This window comes from Lactuca sativa, chromosome 1 (assembly GCF_002870075.4).
Source record: "Lactuca sativa cultivar Salinas chromosome 1, Lsat_Salinas_v11, whole genome shotgun sequence".
In the NCBI taxonomy this organism is placed as follows: domain Eukaryota; kingdom Viridiplantae; phylum Streptophyta; class Magnoliopsida; order Asterales; family Asteraceae; genus Lactuca; species Lactuca sativa.
The window spans coordinates 195,196,303-195,216,334 of NC_056623.2; positions in this window are offsets into that span (position 1 = coordinate 195,196,303).

The window sequence follows — 20,032 nt, forward strand, 5'->3', positions numbered from 1 at the left end:
ATTTTAAAAGTTATATTATTAACAGGACGGGACATGATTGGTTCGTTAAATTCTTGTAACTTCTTCATCCGATGTCCATTTTCACCCATCTTTTTCTCGTTACACTACTCTTAATGAGATCTTCGATTCTCGTTTAGGTCGTGTCGGCTAAAAACCGCTCGATCTAATATTCGAATTTCGGGTTGTACACTGTTAATCCGAAACTTCGAAAAATCATAACTTCTTCATACCAAGTCATATTTGGGCGTTCTTTTTATCGATGCTCTTAGTTTAACATATTCTACGACTTTTGTTTAGACTGTTAAGACTAAATCTCGCTCTATCATAAATTCACTATTTATGCTTCCCGGTATCGTGTCGGTTCTGTCGCGAAACTTCGATGGGTCATAACTTCTTCGTTGTAACTTGGATTTCGGCGTTCTTTATATCCCCGGAATCCTTGTTTCGACCACTACAACTTTATTTAAATATATCATGCTTATCTCACACTTTAATTTTGACGCTTATTTTTATTCTTTATTAATTATACATTTATAATTAAATAATAAGCACATAAATACACATAATTCACATAATACTCAAATATTTCATCTTTATTACTTCAAAAAGAGTTACAAGAGTTGACCTAGACTATTACATTGTCAAAAATGCTTAGCCCTGAAACCCGGGCGTTACAGAAAGCCATAAATATAGGCGCATAAAAAGTTGTGTTATTATGTATAATAATAACATATTTGGAAAATACCCATAGAAACGATCTCGAGAATATAAGAAATGTAGAAAATCTGACTTTGTATGAGGTGTAAGGTCTCACCTTATGATCTAATGAGTCAAACACTTTGTACGCTGACTACCAGCACCAACGTCAACATCAGCACCATCGTTAGCGCCTCAAGACCTTATCAACATCAGCATGAAGTAGTAATATAATGTAATCAATGTATATTAGGCAATTATACGAATATGTATAGAATAGATAGCATATCCGATATCTTGGTGATAAAGATCAGTTCTTATTATAGATTAGATACAACCCCTTGATTGAATGGATATACTAGTATAGTTCAATATATATTCAACATTAGGGTGAAACCCTAATGTAATGTCTTGGTGACCGTCTTTGTGACCTTCGTTCTCTTTATGAGAACAAACCCTTTCTTGGTGAAAGACATCTTTTTTTGAAAAAATTGTGTTCTTTACTTTTTTTTTCTTTTTTTGGTTTAGTTAGTTTGTCCTTTGTTAATTATAATTGAAGTATATCCAATCGATGCAAACCTTCAATTGGTATCAGAGTAGGTTTTTTATACACTCAAGTAATTATGTCGACCTCTTACAATCCCAAATTGACTGCTTGCAAAAAGATCCCTCTTTTTATGAACTCAACTTCACTACTTGGAAATCAAAGGCCATGGATGCTCTCGATATCATGGACTATGACATGCTCGACATCATCAACAAGGGTCCCATCATCGTTATGCATCAATCATCCAATGATGATGCATCTACTAGTGAGCTAAAGAAGAAATGTGTGCTATCATACAATGAGGAAGAAAAAAGTGTGTTAAATCTTGATGTAAAGGTGAGAGTTGCTATTGGAAACTCACTCCCATATTATGTCTATCATTTGGTTCAAAACTGCTCAACTGCACAAGAGATAATGATCACACTATCATCTACTTTTAAAGATCTCTCAGATGATGAAGTTTAAAAAGATAAGTGTCTAATGGCTCAGATTGTTGAATCTTACGTTGATACATTGAATGATAGCGTCGACACTCTTTTCTCAAGCTTCTACAGACCTTAAGTCTGACTGGGACTCAACCTCAACGTATCAGGTAAAAAATCATGTTAACTATTCTTCCATTGAAAACATAAAAAAAGCTGACACGATTAACCACTTGTGTTTCGATTTATCTGTTTCAAACGAAGAAAGATCTTCTCTTAAAATTGCGTAAAAAAATCTCAAATAAAAACTCTGATTTTTCGAAAAATCTCATTCTCTTTTAAAAAAGAAAAACACTTGTATCTCTCTGACTAATAATTTTCTTCACTCTAAAAACTAAAAAGTTGTTGATCATGCTAGATGCATTCAACTTAGTTTTTTAAAAATGGGCTTCTTCTCGCTATATTGTCACGAGAATTATTAATGATCAGATTCCTGATCACTATAAAAAAAATTCCTGGAGGCGATATAAAAGGTGTTCTCACCTTAATCAATAAGGTTGAGACTAAACAAACCTTTTATAACATCGATTGTCTAGAGGAACACTTTAAAAGTAGATTTGTAAGTACTCATTTTATAAATCAAACTTTAACTAATACTCATTGCACTACTGACTCTAATGGTAACACCAAATGTATATCTCATTTATCTAATCTTGATCCTCCCTGCCAACCTCCCCATCGTGAGTATGTTCTGCCTTGCATTAAGACTTTGAAAAAATTTCCTATATCTAATGGTGAATTTCATTCGGTAAACGAAATTCTTAGCATTTTCCCTAGTGCTCCGTTAGCAAATCTGAACCTGGAGATCAATCAAAGTCTTCTATTATAGATGACTCTTCAATATCTCCCGAGCCTCGTGGCAAAGAATCATCTGAGCATACCATCGATGAGATTCCTTAGTCCAGAAATAAAGCAATAATTTTTAAATCAAATGATCAAAGTTCTTCGGATTCAGTAGTTAAAAAGAAACTGAAATCTAATGTTAAAGGAAAGAATCATGGATCCATACTTTGTTATCGATGTGGCGATGCTTCTCACAAAGTCAATGGGTGCACTTTTGAGAAGAGCTTCATTCATGCTGACAACATCATGACTCGAAATGATAATTGGATCAAAAAGGGAAACTCTTTAAATTGTCTCCCTGATGCTTGTTATCATATTGTTTCTTAAGTGACTCATTGCAAAATGGGTTAGTGTATATTAATTGTATATTTTAGTTTTAGGGTAAAGAACATATCTGGTATATAGATAGCGGTTGTTCAAGGCATATGACCGGATTCAAGTCTCTTTTGGAGGATTTCATAATGAAGAATGATCCTACTATTACATATGGAGATAATGGAAATGGAGCTATAAAGGGATATGGAACAATCAACTGTAATTATGTTATATTCAAGAATGTCTCTTATGTAAAAGGTCTTCAACATAATCTCATTTTAAATAGTCAACTATGTGATGCTGGCTATGAAGTTCACTTTAACAAGAGAGAAGGAAAGGTAGCTGATCAAAAGAAGGCCATTGTTATGACTGCAAATCGACAGAATGACATTTATGTTTTAGACACGTTCTCTTCTGAGAATTCTCTCCCTTACTGCTTCTTTTCTTGTGCTCAATATCATCTTAATTGGCTCTGACACAAGATATTATCTACTTGAACTTCAAGAACATATCAAAGATTTCTGGGAATCAGCTTGTAAGAGGAACTCCCAAGATGCAGTTTGTCAAAGATAAATTATTCTCAACATGTGAAAAGGGAAATAAAACTAAGTCCTCCTTTAAGCCAAAGTCTTGTTCTTACATTATTAAACCTCTTCATCTTCTCCATATGGACTGGTCTCGATTAAATCAAGAGTTAGGAAGAAGTATACTCTCGTTATTGTGGATGAATTTTCAAGATTTACCTGGGTAGTTTTTCTAAGGAAGAAGAGTCATTTTTCTGATGAAATCATTTCACTCATTAAGCAATGGGAAGTTCTTTATGATCATAAAGTCAGGAAATTACATAGTAATCATGGAACTGAACTTAGAAATTCCTCCCTGGAAGACATTTTCTCAATCTTAATAATCTCTCGAAACTCCTCTGTTGTTAGAAATCTCCAACAAAATGACATTGTTGAAAGAAGAAATATAACTCCCATTGAAGTTGGAAGAACTATGCTCGTTGAAGCTGGTATTCCTCTATCATTTTGGGCTGAAGTTGTCAACACAATGTGTTATACCCAAAACTATTCCATCATTGTTAAGCGTCATGGGAAAATTGCCTATAAGTTACTTAAGGGGAGGAAACCAAACATCTCTTAATTTCATATGTTTGGGTGTGTTTGTTACATTTTAAATCAAAGAGATTAGTGCTCTAAGTTTCAAGCTAAATCTGATAAAGGAGTGTTTCTAGGTTATTCTAGTATGTCCAAGGCTTTCAGGGTATTCAATCTTTCAAGACAAAATGTTGAGGAAACTCCTCATGTTACATTTGATGAATACTCATTCATTCATGATTCAGACACTCTTCCTGATTTCTTGGCAAGTGACATCGAGCATGTTGTTCCCAATGTCGATCAAATTGTCATCTTCCAATCTAACTCTGAAGATCAGCTTATAGTCTCTGAAGAAGCAGAGCCATCTAATCAGGAAGATTTTGTTCCAAACAATACGAATAAATGTTCTTGTAACGCCCGTGTTTCTGGGATTGCCATTTTTAGCAATGTAATAGTCTAGGTTAACCTTTGTAACTCAACTTGAAATAATAAGAATGTATTATTTGTGAATTATGTGAATTATGTGATTTATGTGTTTATTTTCTTGATTTTTATAATTTAATGAATTAAGAATGAAATAAGCGTCAAAATTAAAGTGTGAGATATGCCCGATATCTTTGCATAAAGTTGTAGTGGTTGAAACAAGGATTCCGGAGATATAAGGAATGCCAAAATCCGAGTTATAACGAAGAAGTTATGACCTGTCGAAGTTTCGCGACAGAACCGGCACGACGTCGAGTGACGTAAAATATGAATTTAAGATAGAGCGATATTTATCCTTGGCGATCTAAACGAAAGTCGTAGATTTCGTTAAACCGAGAGCGTGCATAAAAGGAACGCCCAAATCTGACTTCGTATGAGGAAGTTATGATTTTTCTAAGTTTTGACTTAGCAGTATGCAGCCCGAATACTCGATTTGAGATCGAGCGGTTTTTAGCCGAAACAATCTAAATGAGAATCGAAGATCTCGTTGTTAGTAGCGAAACGATGAAAAGTTAGGCGAGAACGGACGTCAGACGAAGAAGTTATGAATTTATAACGAAGTTTTTCTGTCCCGGCCTTCTAAAAATAAATAATAAAAATAAAAGTCAAAATTAGCCGACGGAGTCTAAATGAAAGTTGTAGAGTATGGTCTGACCTTCGCGTGGATATAAAGAACGTCGAAAACGGAGCTCGTATGCGAAAGTTACGCAATTTAGAAGTTCGACGAGTCAATTACGCCCCGCGTAATTGAGTACGCCCCGCGTACTCAGTCGGATGCAACTTGTCTGACCAATACTCGAGTGCCACAGATCGACGCATGCAGTGACGTCAAAGTACGCCCCGCGTAACCGAGTACGCCCCGCGTACTGAGTACGCCCTGCATAATTTGAGATTACGCCCCGCGTAATCCCAGACCCTCAGCCTATAAATAGAACTCGAAATCAGCCATTTTCTCTTGTTCAAACTCTTCTCTCTCTCTAAGTTTTGCCTCGATTTGCGTGCCAATCATATCCCGAAGCCCCGGTATTATTCCCGAGCCCCGAAGCGAGATCCGAAGCCCCGAGGATCCCAAAGAGCGTTATTCCCGAGCCGAAGCTCTGCCCGCGAGGAGTTCGATTTTGGTGAAGATCTTCCAGATCTATCGAAGTATACTACTTCTATAAGCCGTAGTGCTGCCGGATCATCTTCTGATCAAGTGAGTGTATAGTCCCTTTTCAAAACGCAATATTATGAAGTATTTAATATAAAATACGTGCTACGTGTATATATTTTGTGGTTATATGTGTGAATGTATATTCACTCTCTTCTATCTCATAGATCTGATATATTCTCTATGAAATACGTGTTATGTGTGTATGCCTCATCTGTTATGTGGAATATGTATTGATTAAAGCATGCTATACAGGTTTTTAAACAATGTATAAAAATGTATATTTTTATCTACTAATATGTTGGGTAGAACATGGGTAGATAATTGGTGTGAAATAAACAGATGAGAGGCCTCGGTGTTATTGGTGTTATTCTAGTCATTCAGCAGAGTATGGATGACGACCACAGACTATTCTAGACTGTCCTGTGGAACACTAGCAGGCTCATTACCTGTAGGTGTTGTGAACGACGTGTTCACCGGTGTACTCTATCCCCCACATGGTTGCCTTTAGGACACTTATTGTTGAGGAAGCCCCTCTGCAGTAATGTCCGTCCCGATGAAAATCCTGAATATAAGTTCCTTATAATAGACGTTATTTTTAGGAACGTAAGGTGAGGATAACGGGAATGGGTAATCGGGTTTATTGTTGATTGATGAAATTAAATATAATTATTGTGGGTTTGAAAACCCTATATGCTCACCAGGCTCCCAAGCCTGACCCACTCAGTTGATTTGTATTACAGGAAGTGGCGCAAGAGTTTAAGATGGGCGAATCATCAAGTCATTTTTGTTTACAAGTCTGCATATGTATATATTTGTTGAACGACTTGTAATATCATCGTTTATGCTTTATGATCTATATCGGAACATGACATCCCGACTTTTGATTATGAAATGAAATCATATTTCTATATGAAATGTTTTGATAAATATCTATTTTATCATGTTTTGTTTTTGGGAACAAATTCCGCATCTCTTTTAAAATCAAACGGATTTACTCTGAAAATGTTTTAAAAAGCATAAATGAAATCGGTCTTTTCTGGACGAGATTTTGGGGATGTCACAGTTCTAATCCTAGAATTCTTTGAGATCATCCTGAATCTCAAATCATTGGAGATGTAAATTCTAGGATTCTCACACGTAGTAGAGTTAGCAGCAACTTCTGCATGTTTGTAACATCCCCCTATGGCACGTATCACAATATTGTCCGCTTTGGGCTCCCGGTGCAAAAACTTACCAGGGGGTCACCTATCCCTGGATTGCTCTCGCCCGAGCACGCTTAACTGTAGAATTCTTATGGGATCTGCTGCCCTCACAACATTAACAGGCATTGTGTCATGGTAGGTATCCACACCCCTTATAAGGAATGTTTCGTTCTCCTTCATAGTCGATGTGGGATCAGGTGCAACCCACATCTGTCACACCCCCAAACCAGAACGACGGAAACGTCTGGGGGTGGATGACTTCATGTACAATATCATAACAAATGAATAATAGTAATCAAAGCCATACAAGCATTGCATTGATAATTAAAAAGGTTACATTGTACACAAAACATTGTTTACTTGATGTTAAATACAATATGTCCAAAAATAAATAACGTGACGCGGTGACACCCCATCCTCAAAACCCTTTTGGTTACCTATTTACTGATTTCCTGAGAATACAAGCGGTTTTGAAAAAAGTGTCGCCAATTAAGTTGGTGAGTTCAGAAGAGTTTTGTATGCAAAAGATTGGTAATTTTTCCTTGTATGAATGATAGAGTGCGCTTTCAGAAAATCCAATATTTTTTTAAATGGGTTGTAAGTCTTAAGCCCAAGACCGGAAATGTAAGTAGTGTTGTACTGGAAAGTAGTATTATGAAGTTTTATCTTTATATAAAACTAATTTATTGTATGTTAACCTCGCAAACCAAATGTATTGTTAATACCCCGTGTGAGTTATTATAACCATGCTAACGACGAGTGACCTGCTACGACGTTCTTCAGGCGTCGAAATGTTAGAAATTTGTCACCCTAGACCTGCCGGTCTAACTGTAGCTAACAGTTTAGGTGCGGGATGTAAATCCCGTACAGATCTATACACAAGTGGCACGCTCTCTTACCGAAACTCTGGTTATAATTCAGTACTCTGGTGTGTACTCTGGTAGGTACGGTGAAGTCTTGTCTTTGCAACTCAATTGTATTCCTTTCCTGACCTTCAATCAAAGGATTCCACCTGGCACCGACAAATCCCATTCTAGCAGGGAAGAACCACTATCCGGAGAAGTTGCATCTTCAATGGGTAGATCCCCTCCAAGCAGCACATAAAAGATGAATAATGAAACATGAGGAAGAGTATACCATGTAGTGACATAGCAGTTCTCCTAATCGAATACTTATGATAATGAACATTCCAAAACTAAAAAAAGCCCTTTCTCGGATTTGAAGCGATGACTTAAGCCTCTCTCTTAGCTTAGGGCCTTTAAACTGAAAGAGCATGACTCTTTAAACTAAATCCATTTGATTCATGAATTAGCCCACTATGAGTTGTTCTATTATATAATGGATTAGCCCTCATCAAGAACTCTCGCCAAATCACAAGTCTTCCTATTACATTACGCCAGAATGCACAACCACCGTGGGCATTCATTCCTATGTCGGGGCCGGGGGCATGGCAGATGAACTTTACTTTGCACATGCGTTCATCGGCGACTGATCATGTAACGTCAAAGAAAAAAGACCGCTTAATAAGACGCCTATTCGATCTAATAGTCGAACGAGGTACGAACTAGTGCTAGCTCGGGCGCGGTAACAAAGGTCCTTGCAAACTTCGTAGCGGAGTGGCGGCCACATCTAAACTTGTATTTATATGCAATACCGAAATAAGTCGGGTAGTGCCCGCGATGGACTTGCCTTTCTGGTTAAGTACTTGACTTAAAAGACAGCTAGCTAGTTTCATTCAAGAAAGAGGATTTGTACCAAAAGAACAGGCTTTCTACCCCTTCTAGCGAGTTATTAGCATCTGGGAGTTCTAGCGACTGACTTGCTCGCATCTCTTGCCTTAAAGGCAATTTGTATTAACCGGTTTACCTATATTGTAATGAAACCCTCAATGAAAGTATTACTCTTCCATAGGAGACATATAGTGTAAAAATATTCATACCTTAAATTAAGTATATAATTCGTCCAAAATGATAGTGTAGTATCTATGATTCCCAAACTATACCAATAATAGTTTATTATGAATGTTTTGTTAAATCCATTTATATAAATATGTAATAGTTATCTTGTCTAGATGTTTCTTAAAAGATTATATCATAAAAACTTACATCTAACACATGTATGAGAAATTGATATGAAAAAGTCCATTTTTGTTTAATAATCCATCTTTACATAAAATGATAAAATTTTGAGTTTTCTTTTTGTAAAACTAACTCCAGTATTTTGTCTAGTTTCAAAATGCATGATCAAAACAACATATTTTTTGGGTTTTATCCCACAAAAATGGTATAATAACTAGGTTATAATCATTTTTGCTAGGAATGCCATATTTTGTCCAAAGAAAATCCTAGTCTTTGTAGTTTTGTACTTATAACTTTTCCTTATGAATATATAACATAGTTTATGTTTTGTTTTTTTTTCTTAGTTTTAGAAAACTAACTTACCACAAATAAATATTCTAAAAACTAGTGATAACCATATTTCATGCAAATTATGCTTTATATTTGACATAGGAATGAAACACGCAAACATTTATGTAAATGTTACAAATATTTCTTCCCCCTCAACATGTAAAACTCAAAAATATGTGGGGGGGGGGGGGGGGTATGAACTCACCTTGAGTGTGTTTGTGGTTGAATAAAGAGATGATGGTGAGGATCTTCAAGCCTATAACACTTGAAGGTGGTTGAAGAACTCTTTGAAGGTGGTATTATCCTATGAGTTTTAACACATGATAATGTGTGTAAGTGAGATGAAACTAACATGAAAGTGTGTAGAAACACTAGATTAACAAGAATACCTACCAAAAATTCTAAGAACCAATACGGAGAAATAAATCCTTGGAAGATTTGGACTTGTCTCTTGAGAGGAAAGTGAAGGAGTTTGAAAATGATGGGGGTTTGGGGAGTTCTCGGCCGAAGATAAAGAAGGAGGGGTGAGGTGATGTTTGCATTGTTATTTGTTGGATAATAGCCTTGATACATGTTGGGTAATATTTTGTGTTTGAAAGGATGAAACCCTCTTTTCACGAAGTAAACTCTTTTTCTCTTTCTTTTCAACCGATAACCTCATAAAGCCACCAAAATCACATGGTGATTTCAGTCTAGTACCACCGAGATCACCTCGTGATTTCGGTCCAGGTACCAACGAGTTCACAAGGTGATTTCGGTCCATGTACTAACCGAGATCACTTGGTGATTTCGGTCCAAGTACCAACCGAAATCACAATGTTTTGGGTCCTAAGTTGAGACCCTAAAAGCAAGGTATAAATCACGATTTATGTCCTAACCTATTGACTTCCATTGACTTGTTTAACTTTTGCTGGCCCAAAACTGCCAGTTGTCACATCATCCTCTCGTTAGAGGGAATTTCGTCCTGAAATTAGTTCTTGAGTGGGTACTCATGAGCTAGGGAAAAGATGTTGGTACTTCTGTTTCATTTGGTCTTCTCATTCCCAGGTGAATTCAGGCTCTCGCTTGGCGTTCCAACGGACCTTCACTATGGGTATGTGGCTTGGTTTCGTGCTTTTGACATCCTTGTCCATGATTTCCATAGGTTCCTCTACGAAGTGTATGATGGGTTTTAGACATAAGATCTTTCCTATGTGCACATACAACCCTATAGCTTGGATCTAGGTTTCTCTAATTGAACATGCAATATATCCAAGACTTTCATGGCTAGATCTAATGTAAGCTAACAATCAAAACATATGAAAACAGATCTAGAATTATACCTTGAGTTACTTGCTTGAAACCTTCTTCTTGTTGGAGCTTAGAGTCACAATTGTCACTCCTCTAATGGCTTACGAAAACCAACTAGCAAGAAGATGATTTGAGATAGTTAAGGAAGAGGGAAATCGGATCTAGGGTTACTCCAATCACAAGGGTGCCGATTTCCACAACCCCAAGGGTCTATTTATACTGTGAGCTCCTAGGGTTTCACCCTAATACCCTAATTGGATAACTTAGCCTCAAAGCAATCCAATATCCCTTCTAGATAAGGCCTTGGATGATTTCTAGTTGATCCACATCCCTAAAATCGTCCACCCCATATCCATAAGGATTCTTAGCTCAAAATACAACTATCACACATTTGACAGTTTATACCCCTTTCTTCAATTAATCTCTTTAAGTCACCAAATTAATTCCTAATTAATTTATGACTTATATTAATCAAATAATATTATTATTCCTTTAACATATTATTCTTATAATACATTAATAATAATATCTCTTCTCTCTATATAAATCACCCTGTCAAGTTCCTATGATGAAGGCAACCCAAAAGGACCATGCACAATCGGGTCAAGTACTTACCAAATATAGTTACAGCCTTAGACACTAATCCAACAGTCTCCCACTTGGATAAGTCTAGTAACTATAAATGCAAACACAATCCGATTAGCAATCATAGCTCTCAAAGACGCTGTCAACTCTGATTTTATTAGTAACCTGTCCTTTAGATAAGGGATCGTACAGTCCTCTGTTTTGATATCGTGCAGACGATTTTATGAAACATTGTCATACTTATTGTCCAGCAACTATTTTCTTGATATCAGATTTATTTGACATAGAACTTAATTGAACACATCTATTCAGTACTGATCGGGCCCGACACATAAGTCAAATCAAATCATCGAGCGGCCGTGATATCGCTTCTACCCTCTTAGGATAAAAATAACAGATAAACTTCGACTTATATGCATTTACTTATCGACTAATCAACTATACACAACAATGCATTTTATGACATCAATTTACTGATGCGGTTTCGCATTATCAATGTACAACCAATTAGTAAATAATAAACCATATATCTAGGATTTAAGACCATATGATATTATCTTCTTGCAATCACCCCGAAGTGATTCCAGCAAGCGCGGGTTTATTCCAATGCTCAAAACTTGTTCATAAGCACTCATGAACGTTGCAGCAAACCTTTGCTATGTCTAGTACCATTTAGACAATCTACAGACCAATTCATGACAATCTTCATTCATACCTACTTCCAACATATGAACGATTGTGGACCATTCGAATAATTCGATTATTCTTAATAACTTAATTATTCAGGAAGTCAAAACATGCAAAGTGAAACAATAGCTAAACAATTAACATACGATAGTAACTTTACTTATAAACAATACTCTTTTATTTAATCATCAAATGTCAATTACATTTACCTATTACACGTTTCTAAAAATATCTAATCTAAACTAATATCATCCTTCAGCCCAATACTACTAGCATGCTGCATGTTCTTAACCCTGCTCAGTCCCTTCGTAAGCGGATCTGCTGGGTTATCTTCTGATGATATCCTCTTAACCACGAGGTGTCCTTCTTCTACTCGATGCCTAATAAAGTGATATTTTATGTCGATATGCCGAGATCTACCATGATCCCTCGGTTCCTTGGTCAAGGCAACTGCTCCTTCATTATCACAGAAAATTTCCATGGGCTCCTTTATAGCAGGCACAACTCCAAGATCGCCAATGAAGTTCTTCAACCATATTGCCTCCTTTGACGCTTCACTTTCTGCAATGTACTCTAATTCGCACGTTGAATCAGCTACAGTTTCCTGTTTGGAACTTTTCCAAGTTACCGCTCCTCCATTAATGGTAAATACCCATCCCGACTGCGAACGGTAGTTGTCCCTGTCGGTCTGGAAACTGGCGTCACTATACCCTCACACCTTTAAGTCGTCACTCCCTCCGAGGAATAGAAACCATTCCTTGGACCTCCGAAGGTACTTTAGGATGTTCTTGACCGCAATCCAATGCGCTCTTCCAGGATTCCCTTGATATCTACTAACCATGCTCAAAGCAAAGGCCACATCAGGACGAGTACAACTCATAGCATACATGATTGAGCCAACTGCGGAAGCGTAAGGTACTTCGCTCATCTCAGCTATCTCGGCTTCGGTACTCGGACTTTGAGTCTTACTCAACTTTGTATTACTTTGTATCGGTAGTTCTCCCTTCTTCGAGTTCTCCATACTAAAACGTTTTAGTACCTTATCTAAGTAAGTATTCTGACTAAGTCCTATTAGTCTCTTACTTCTTTCTCTCACTATCCTTATTCCCAAAATATAGGAAGCCTCTCCGAGGTCCTTCATAGCGAAGCACTTCCCGAGCCAGGACTTTACCTCCTGCAGAGTCGGGATGTCGTTTCCTATGAGTAGTATGTCATCGACATACAAAACGAGAAAGCTAACTATGCTCCCACTGGCTTTGACATATACACATGATTCATCTTCGCTTCGTACAAATCCAAACTCTTAGACTTTCTCATCAAAGCAAAGATTCCATCTGCGAGATGCTTGCTTAAGTCCATAAATGGACTTCTCAAGCTTGCACACTCTATTTGGATGGTTCGGATCGACAAAACCATCTGGCTGAGCCATGTATACATCCTCAGCCAACTTCCCATTAAGGAAAGCGGTCTTGACATCCATTTTCCATATCTCATAATCATGAAATGCAGCAATGGCTAGCATCACCCTAATATATTTTATCTTAGCAACTGATGAGAAGGTCTCATCATAGTCAACTCCGGGAGTTTGAGTAAAGCCCTTCGCCACCAGTCGTGCCCTGTACGTGTGCACATTCCCATCCACGTCGGTCTTCTTCTTGAAGATCCATTTGCACCCAACTGTCTTACGTCCGGGCACATTGTCAACCAAATTCCAAACTTGGTTATCATACATGGATTGAATCTTGCTGTCCATCGCCTCTTTCCATTTTGCAGACTTCGGGCCTACCATAGCTTCCTTATAGCAATTAGGTTCATCTAGATTTATTAGTGTACTATCACTAATATACGTGTCCCCTTCGGTAGTAATATGAAAACCATACAACTGGGGTTGAACTCTAACTCTTTCGGAACGTCTAAGAGGTAAGGACTCGTCAATTGGTTCAACCGGAGTTTCCTCCTCGGGTTGAGCGCCAGCGGTAGAGGTTCCTTCATCACTCGACTCTTGAATCTCTTCAAGATCGATCTGCCTCCCACTGTCTCCTTGGTTTATAAGTTCTCGTTCTCGGAAAACCCCTCTTCTTGCTACAAAGACAACATTGTCACTCGGTCTATAGAAGAGATATCCAAAGGATTTTTGCGGGTAGTCGACGAAAATACATCGCTCACTATGAGGTTCGAGCTTGTCATGAGTTTCTTGTCTTACGAAAACTTCACAACCCCAAACCTTGATATGTGCCAACGAGGAAGCTTTCCCTGTCCACATCTCGTGAGGTGTTTTGGCAACCTTCTTTGTAGGGACTCGGTTAAGGATATGGGCGGCAGTCTCTAAGGCATACCCCCAAAATGAGATAGGTAGTGAAGCACGACTCATCATAGAACGAACCATGTCTAACAAGGTTCGATTGTGCCTTTCTGCCACAACATTTAACTGCGGTGTCTTAGGTGGCGTTAATTGCAAAACTATTCCACATTCCTTGAGATAGTCGTGGAATTCAAGACTTAGGTGCTCTCCTCCTCGATCGGATCGAAGCATCTTGATCTTCCTACCCAATTGATTCTCCACTTCATTCTTGAACTCTTTGAACTTTTCAAACGTTTCAGACTTGTGCTTGATTAAGTAAATATACCCATATCTACTATAATCATCGGTGAAAGTCACGTAGAAGCGGTTTCCATCCTTTGTGGTGGATCTAAAGGGCCCACATACATCGGTATGTATGAGATCCAATAAACGCTCACCCCCTCACAAGTGCCAGTGAAGGGTGACTTGGTCATCTTTCCAAGTAAACAAGATTTGCACGTGTCATCTTCCCTAAGGTCGAATGACTCCAACACTCCATCATTTTGGAGTTGGGCTATGCGTTTCTTGTTGACATGTCCAAGACGACAATGCTACAAAGATGCTTTATCCACACTATTGGAAGAATCCATGCACAACACATCATTTCCTAGGTTGTCTACAACCATAACAGTTTCATAAATTCCATTACAAGGCATTGCTTCAAAGTATAAAACACCATTTAGATAAGCATAAATAGAAACATTCATATTATTAAACGAATATCTAAATCCTTGTCTAAACAAACCATGAAATGAAATGATGTTTCTCGCCATATCTGGCGAGTAGCAACAATTATTTAAATCTAAACCTAATCCATTACTAAGTACTAAAGAATACACTCCAATCTTGGTGACAGGAGACGATCTTCTGTTTTCCATGATTAGATTTATTCTTCCTTGCTCCACATCTCTATCTCTTCTTAGTCCCTGCAAATCAGAACAAATGTGGTAACCACATCATGTATCAAGAACCCAAGAAATAGTATGAGATGAATCATTAGATTTAATTGTGTATATACCTTCTAAAGATGGCTTGATCTTTCCATCCTTGATGGCTTACAGATATTCCAGGCAGCTTCTCTTCCAATGCCCTATTTTGTGGCACTGATGGCACTCTGCCTCCTTCAGGTTAGGGTTGGGCTTAGCAGGATCAACCTTGGTCCCACTAGAAGAGGAACCATCTTGGGACTTTCCCTTGCGGTGGCTCTTTGAAGGAGCCTTCCTCTTCTTGCCCCTTCCCTGCCCTATAGCCGAAACAGGAGCATCTGTTGGTGCGGGAGTTGGTGCAACAGACTTGTCCTTTAGGTTGCTCTCAGCAGTCCTTAGGAGTCCTTGGAGTTTGCTTAGGGTGACCTCTTCCTTGTTCATGTGGTAAGTCATCCTAAATTGGTTGTAGCATGAAGGAAAGGAGTGAAGAACAATGTCAATGGCCAAATCCTCCCCAAAGTTAACATTTAACTTGCGAAGACGATCAACATATCTTTGCATCTTTTGCAAGTGCACAGTTAACAATTCTCCACTTCCCATCTTGGCGGTGATCATGTTGGTGATGATCTCGTAGCGCTCTTGCCTTGCGATTTGGTAGTACCTCTCCATCAAGTCTTGATACATTTCATAGGGATACATGTCCTCATAGGACTTTTGGAATTCTTGGTTCATAGTGGCTATCATGATGTAATGGGCTTTCATTGCATCAGGTTCGTGTGTCTCAAAGACAACCATCTCTTCGGGAGTAGCGATTTCCGGGTTGACCTTCTCGAGCTTTTCGTCGAGGACATACTCTTTGTCCTCGTAGCGTGCAATGGTGTGACTGTATCTTATCCATTCGCTAAAGTTCGTACCATCGAAGGTCACCTTTTGGCAAAGACTCATTAATGTGAATGAGTTAGCAACAATGTTGTTTGCGTTTGACATCTACAATTAGAAAGGAGAAAGTTTGATTAGAATTGGATCCCTAATTAAACACCCAAAATGAAAAATTAGGGCTAGGACCCAACAACATTATTTACATATTAGAAAATGGATGTCGTGATCCAACATGCAAATAATTTGGAGGTAAGTGAATGACGATTCACTAATTCTTCACCTTGAAAACATAACCTTAAGTTTTTATTGAGAATTCCTAGATTTTTCTTTGAGATTCATTGAACCCTTCAATGGCATGTTTAAATCTCGATATGCCCCTCTAGTTTGTGACTGGGATACCGAGGATCACAAAGCGGGTGTGAATAACCATGCAAATCTACACGGTTCCTTCATTGTTACAATCACCCATTCGATGTGCCGGTAAACCACACACGCTCCATCGAACTATGATAAACAATGAATCACCCTTTGTGACCTTTGCTAAGAACCAATTAGTGTGCCGGTAAACCACACACGCTCCACCAACATCTTAGCAAGGGTGCAAAGTGCAATTTCTTGGGATTGCATCAATTCACTTTTCCTAAAGTAGCTAAGATTGGGAATTTTATAAAAATGGTTTAGTTACTTTATAGATTCATTATACTTATTAATAAGGAGAGAGAGTTGCCCTATCCTACCCATTCGGCTAACGACCCTCCACCAGTCAAGCAAGCGGTGGGTGTGAGTGTACACCCATTAAGCACCATTTTATAGGCAACAACCTTATAGACCGACTTCGTGAATGAGGCCTACTAACGGTAAGACTAGCATTTAATTTTACTTATATATTTATTAAGCTTTTAATAACATAATAGTATAGGGTTGAATTTTAAACTTGTAAAATTCTAGGGGTTGAAATTTAAATTCTTCTAAATTAAACTATTAATCACCAAATTCAAATTTCAAAACTTCGGGATAAATATTGAACTTTTCAAAACAATAGGGATCAAATAACAAATAATTCAAATTAAACACTTAATTTCATAATTATCTATATTTGACCTAATCCAATTTTAGTCATTAGATGATTACCAAATAGTCCATATTTATCATATAAATAATTAATATTCACAAGATTTGAAATTATCTATTCTCATGTCAAGGATAATCATTAAATTAGGTTAAAGTTCGGATTTATACTTAATAAAACGATTTAGGTATTAATCCAAGACAAAACAACAATAAAATCCCGAATTATCCTCTGTCTGACGCTGGGACTCGCCGAGTAGGGCCAACTCGCCGAGTCCATACACTGACTCACCGAGTTTGGTCAGACAGAGGTGAAGAAAAACGATTTTCCGCAAGCAAAACAGTTAAGCATCACACTCAATTGAAACCAATCATGTCTCTGATACCACTGATGGGTTTTAGACATAATATCTTTCCTATGTGCACATACAACCTTATAGCTTGGATCTAGGTTTCTCTAATTGAACATGCATTATATCCAAGACTTTCATGGCTAGATCTAATGTAAGCTAACAATCAAAACATATGAAAACAGATCTAGAATTATACCTTGAGTTACTTGCTTGAAACCTTCTTCTTCTTGGAGCTTAGAGTTACAATTGTCACTCCTCTAATGGCTTACAAACACCAACTAGCAAGAAGATGATTTGAGAGAGGTAAGTAAGAGGGAAATCGGCTCTAGGGTTACTCCAATCACAAGGGTGCCGATTTCCACAACCCCAATGGTCTATTTATATTATGAGCTCCTAGGGTTTCACCCTAAAACCCTAATTGGATAACTTAGCCGCAAAGCAATCCAATATCCCTTCTAGATAAGGCCTTGGACGATTTCTAGGTGATCTACATCCCTAAAATCGTCTACCCCATATCCATAAGGATTCTTAGCTCAAAATACAACTATCACACATTTGACAGTTTATACCCCTTTCTTCAATTAATCTCTTTAAGCCACCAAATTAATTCCTAATTAATTTATGACTTATATTAATCAAATAATATTATTATTACTTTGACATATTATTCTTATAATACATTAATAATAAGATCTCTTCTCTCTATATAAATCACCCTGTCAAGTTGCTATGACGAAGGCAACCCAAAAGGACCATGCACAATCGGGTCAAGTACTTACCAAATATAGTTACAGCCTTAGACACTAATCCAACAGTGTAGACTCTCATTTACCTCGATTTCATCAAGTGGGATTACAAGAGTCTCGTCGGACTGACACTTCTTCAGGTTGGACACGTGGAAGGTGGGGTGTACGTTACTGAGTTCTTGTGTTAGTCGAAGTTTGTAAGCCACCGGGCCGATTCTAGCAAGGATCTCGAATGGACCGATATTACCTTGGATTCTGCTTCCCACATTTTCCAAAACGTATAATTCCTTTCCAAGATGAGACCTTCAACAGAACGCAGCCACCAACCTGGAATTCCAAAGGTTTGCGTTGTTTATCTGCATAGCTCTTTTGCCGATCTCGGGATGCCTTTAATCGTTCATGGATCCGCACAATATTCTTTATAGTTTCCAGTATGATCTCTGATCCAGTGAGTGTGCTATTAGGCACTTGTCCTCTTGCTAGCTGTGTGTCACCCACTTCATCCCAACACAAAGGTGATCTACACTTGTGCCCATAGAGAGCTTTGAATGGCGCAACTTTGATGCTAATGTGTTAGCTATTATTGTATAAGAATTCAATGAGTGGTAAATGGGTATCCCAGGGTATACCAAAGTCTATTACACAAGATCTCAACATGTCTTCCAGTGTCTATATGGTTCTCTCGCTTTGTCCGTCGATTTGACTTTTGAGGGTGATAAGTTGTACTCATGTCGAGTTTGGTTCCCAAGGACTTTTGTAGTGATTACCAAAACCATGAGGTAGATCTACTATTCCTATCGAAGATGATGTATATTGGCATCCCGTGTAGTCGTATAATTTCTTTAATGTACGTCCTTGTTAGCTTCTCCATCTTTTCAATCTCTTTTATTGGTAGGAAGTGTGCAGATTTGGTTAACCTGTCAATGATCACCCAGATGGTATCAAGTCCGCCCGTTGTCTTGGGAAACTTGGTTATAAAGTCCATGGTTATCCGCTCCCACTTCCACTCGGGTATATCCGGTTGCTGAAGCAAACCCGAGGGCTTTTGGTATTCTACATTGACCTTGGCATAAGTCAGACACTTGCCCACATAGGTAGCGATTTATGCCTTCATGTTTGGCCACCAATAAAGTTTCTTGAGGTCTAGATACATCTTGTCTGAACTGGGATAACGAAGTATTTGGTTTTGTGAGCCTCATTTATAACAATGTCTCTGTACCCGCCGAATCTCGGTGTCCAGATTCGGTTCATGAGATAATAAGCCCCGTCCTCCTTGGATTCAAGGTTTTTATCCATTCCCCGCATGGCCTCACCTGCGACGTTCTTGGGTTTCAAGGCTTATAGTTGCGCCTCCTTGATTTGTATGGACAAATGTGAATGGATGGTCATAGTTAATGATTTTACTTGGCGGTCCGAGTATTCTTTTCGACTTAGGGCATCTGTTACTATGTTGGCCTTTCCTGGATGATAACGAATTTCGCAATCGTAGTCATTTAGCAGGTCTACACATCGTCGTTGTCTCATGTTGAGCTATTTTTGATTGAGAATGTGCTGAAGACTCTTAAGATCTATGAAGATGGTGCATTTTGTTCCGTAAAGGTAATGTCGTCAGATCTTCAGGGTAAACACCACTACTCCTAATTCGAGTTCGTGTGTGGTGTAATTGACCTCGTGATTCTTGAGTTGTCTTGAGGCATAGGCAATGACCTTCCCTCTTTGCATAAGCACGCATCCTAGGCCCTGCTTGGACGCATCGTTGTAGACCACAAAGTCTTCAGTCCCTTCTGGGAGAGACAAGATTGGAGCACTGCATAAGGCTAGTTTAAGCGTTTGGAAGGCAATTTCTTGTTTATCCTCCCAGTTGAAAGTCACTCCATTCTGAGTCAAGGTAGTGAGTGACTTTGCGATTTTGGAAAAATTTTGTATAAACC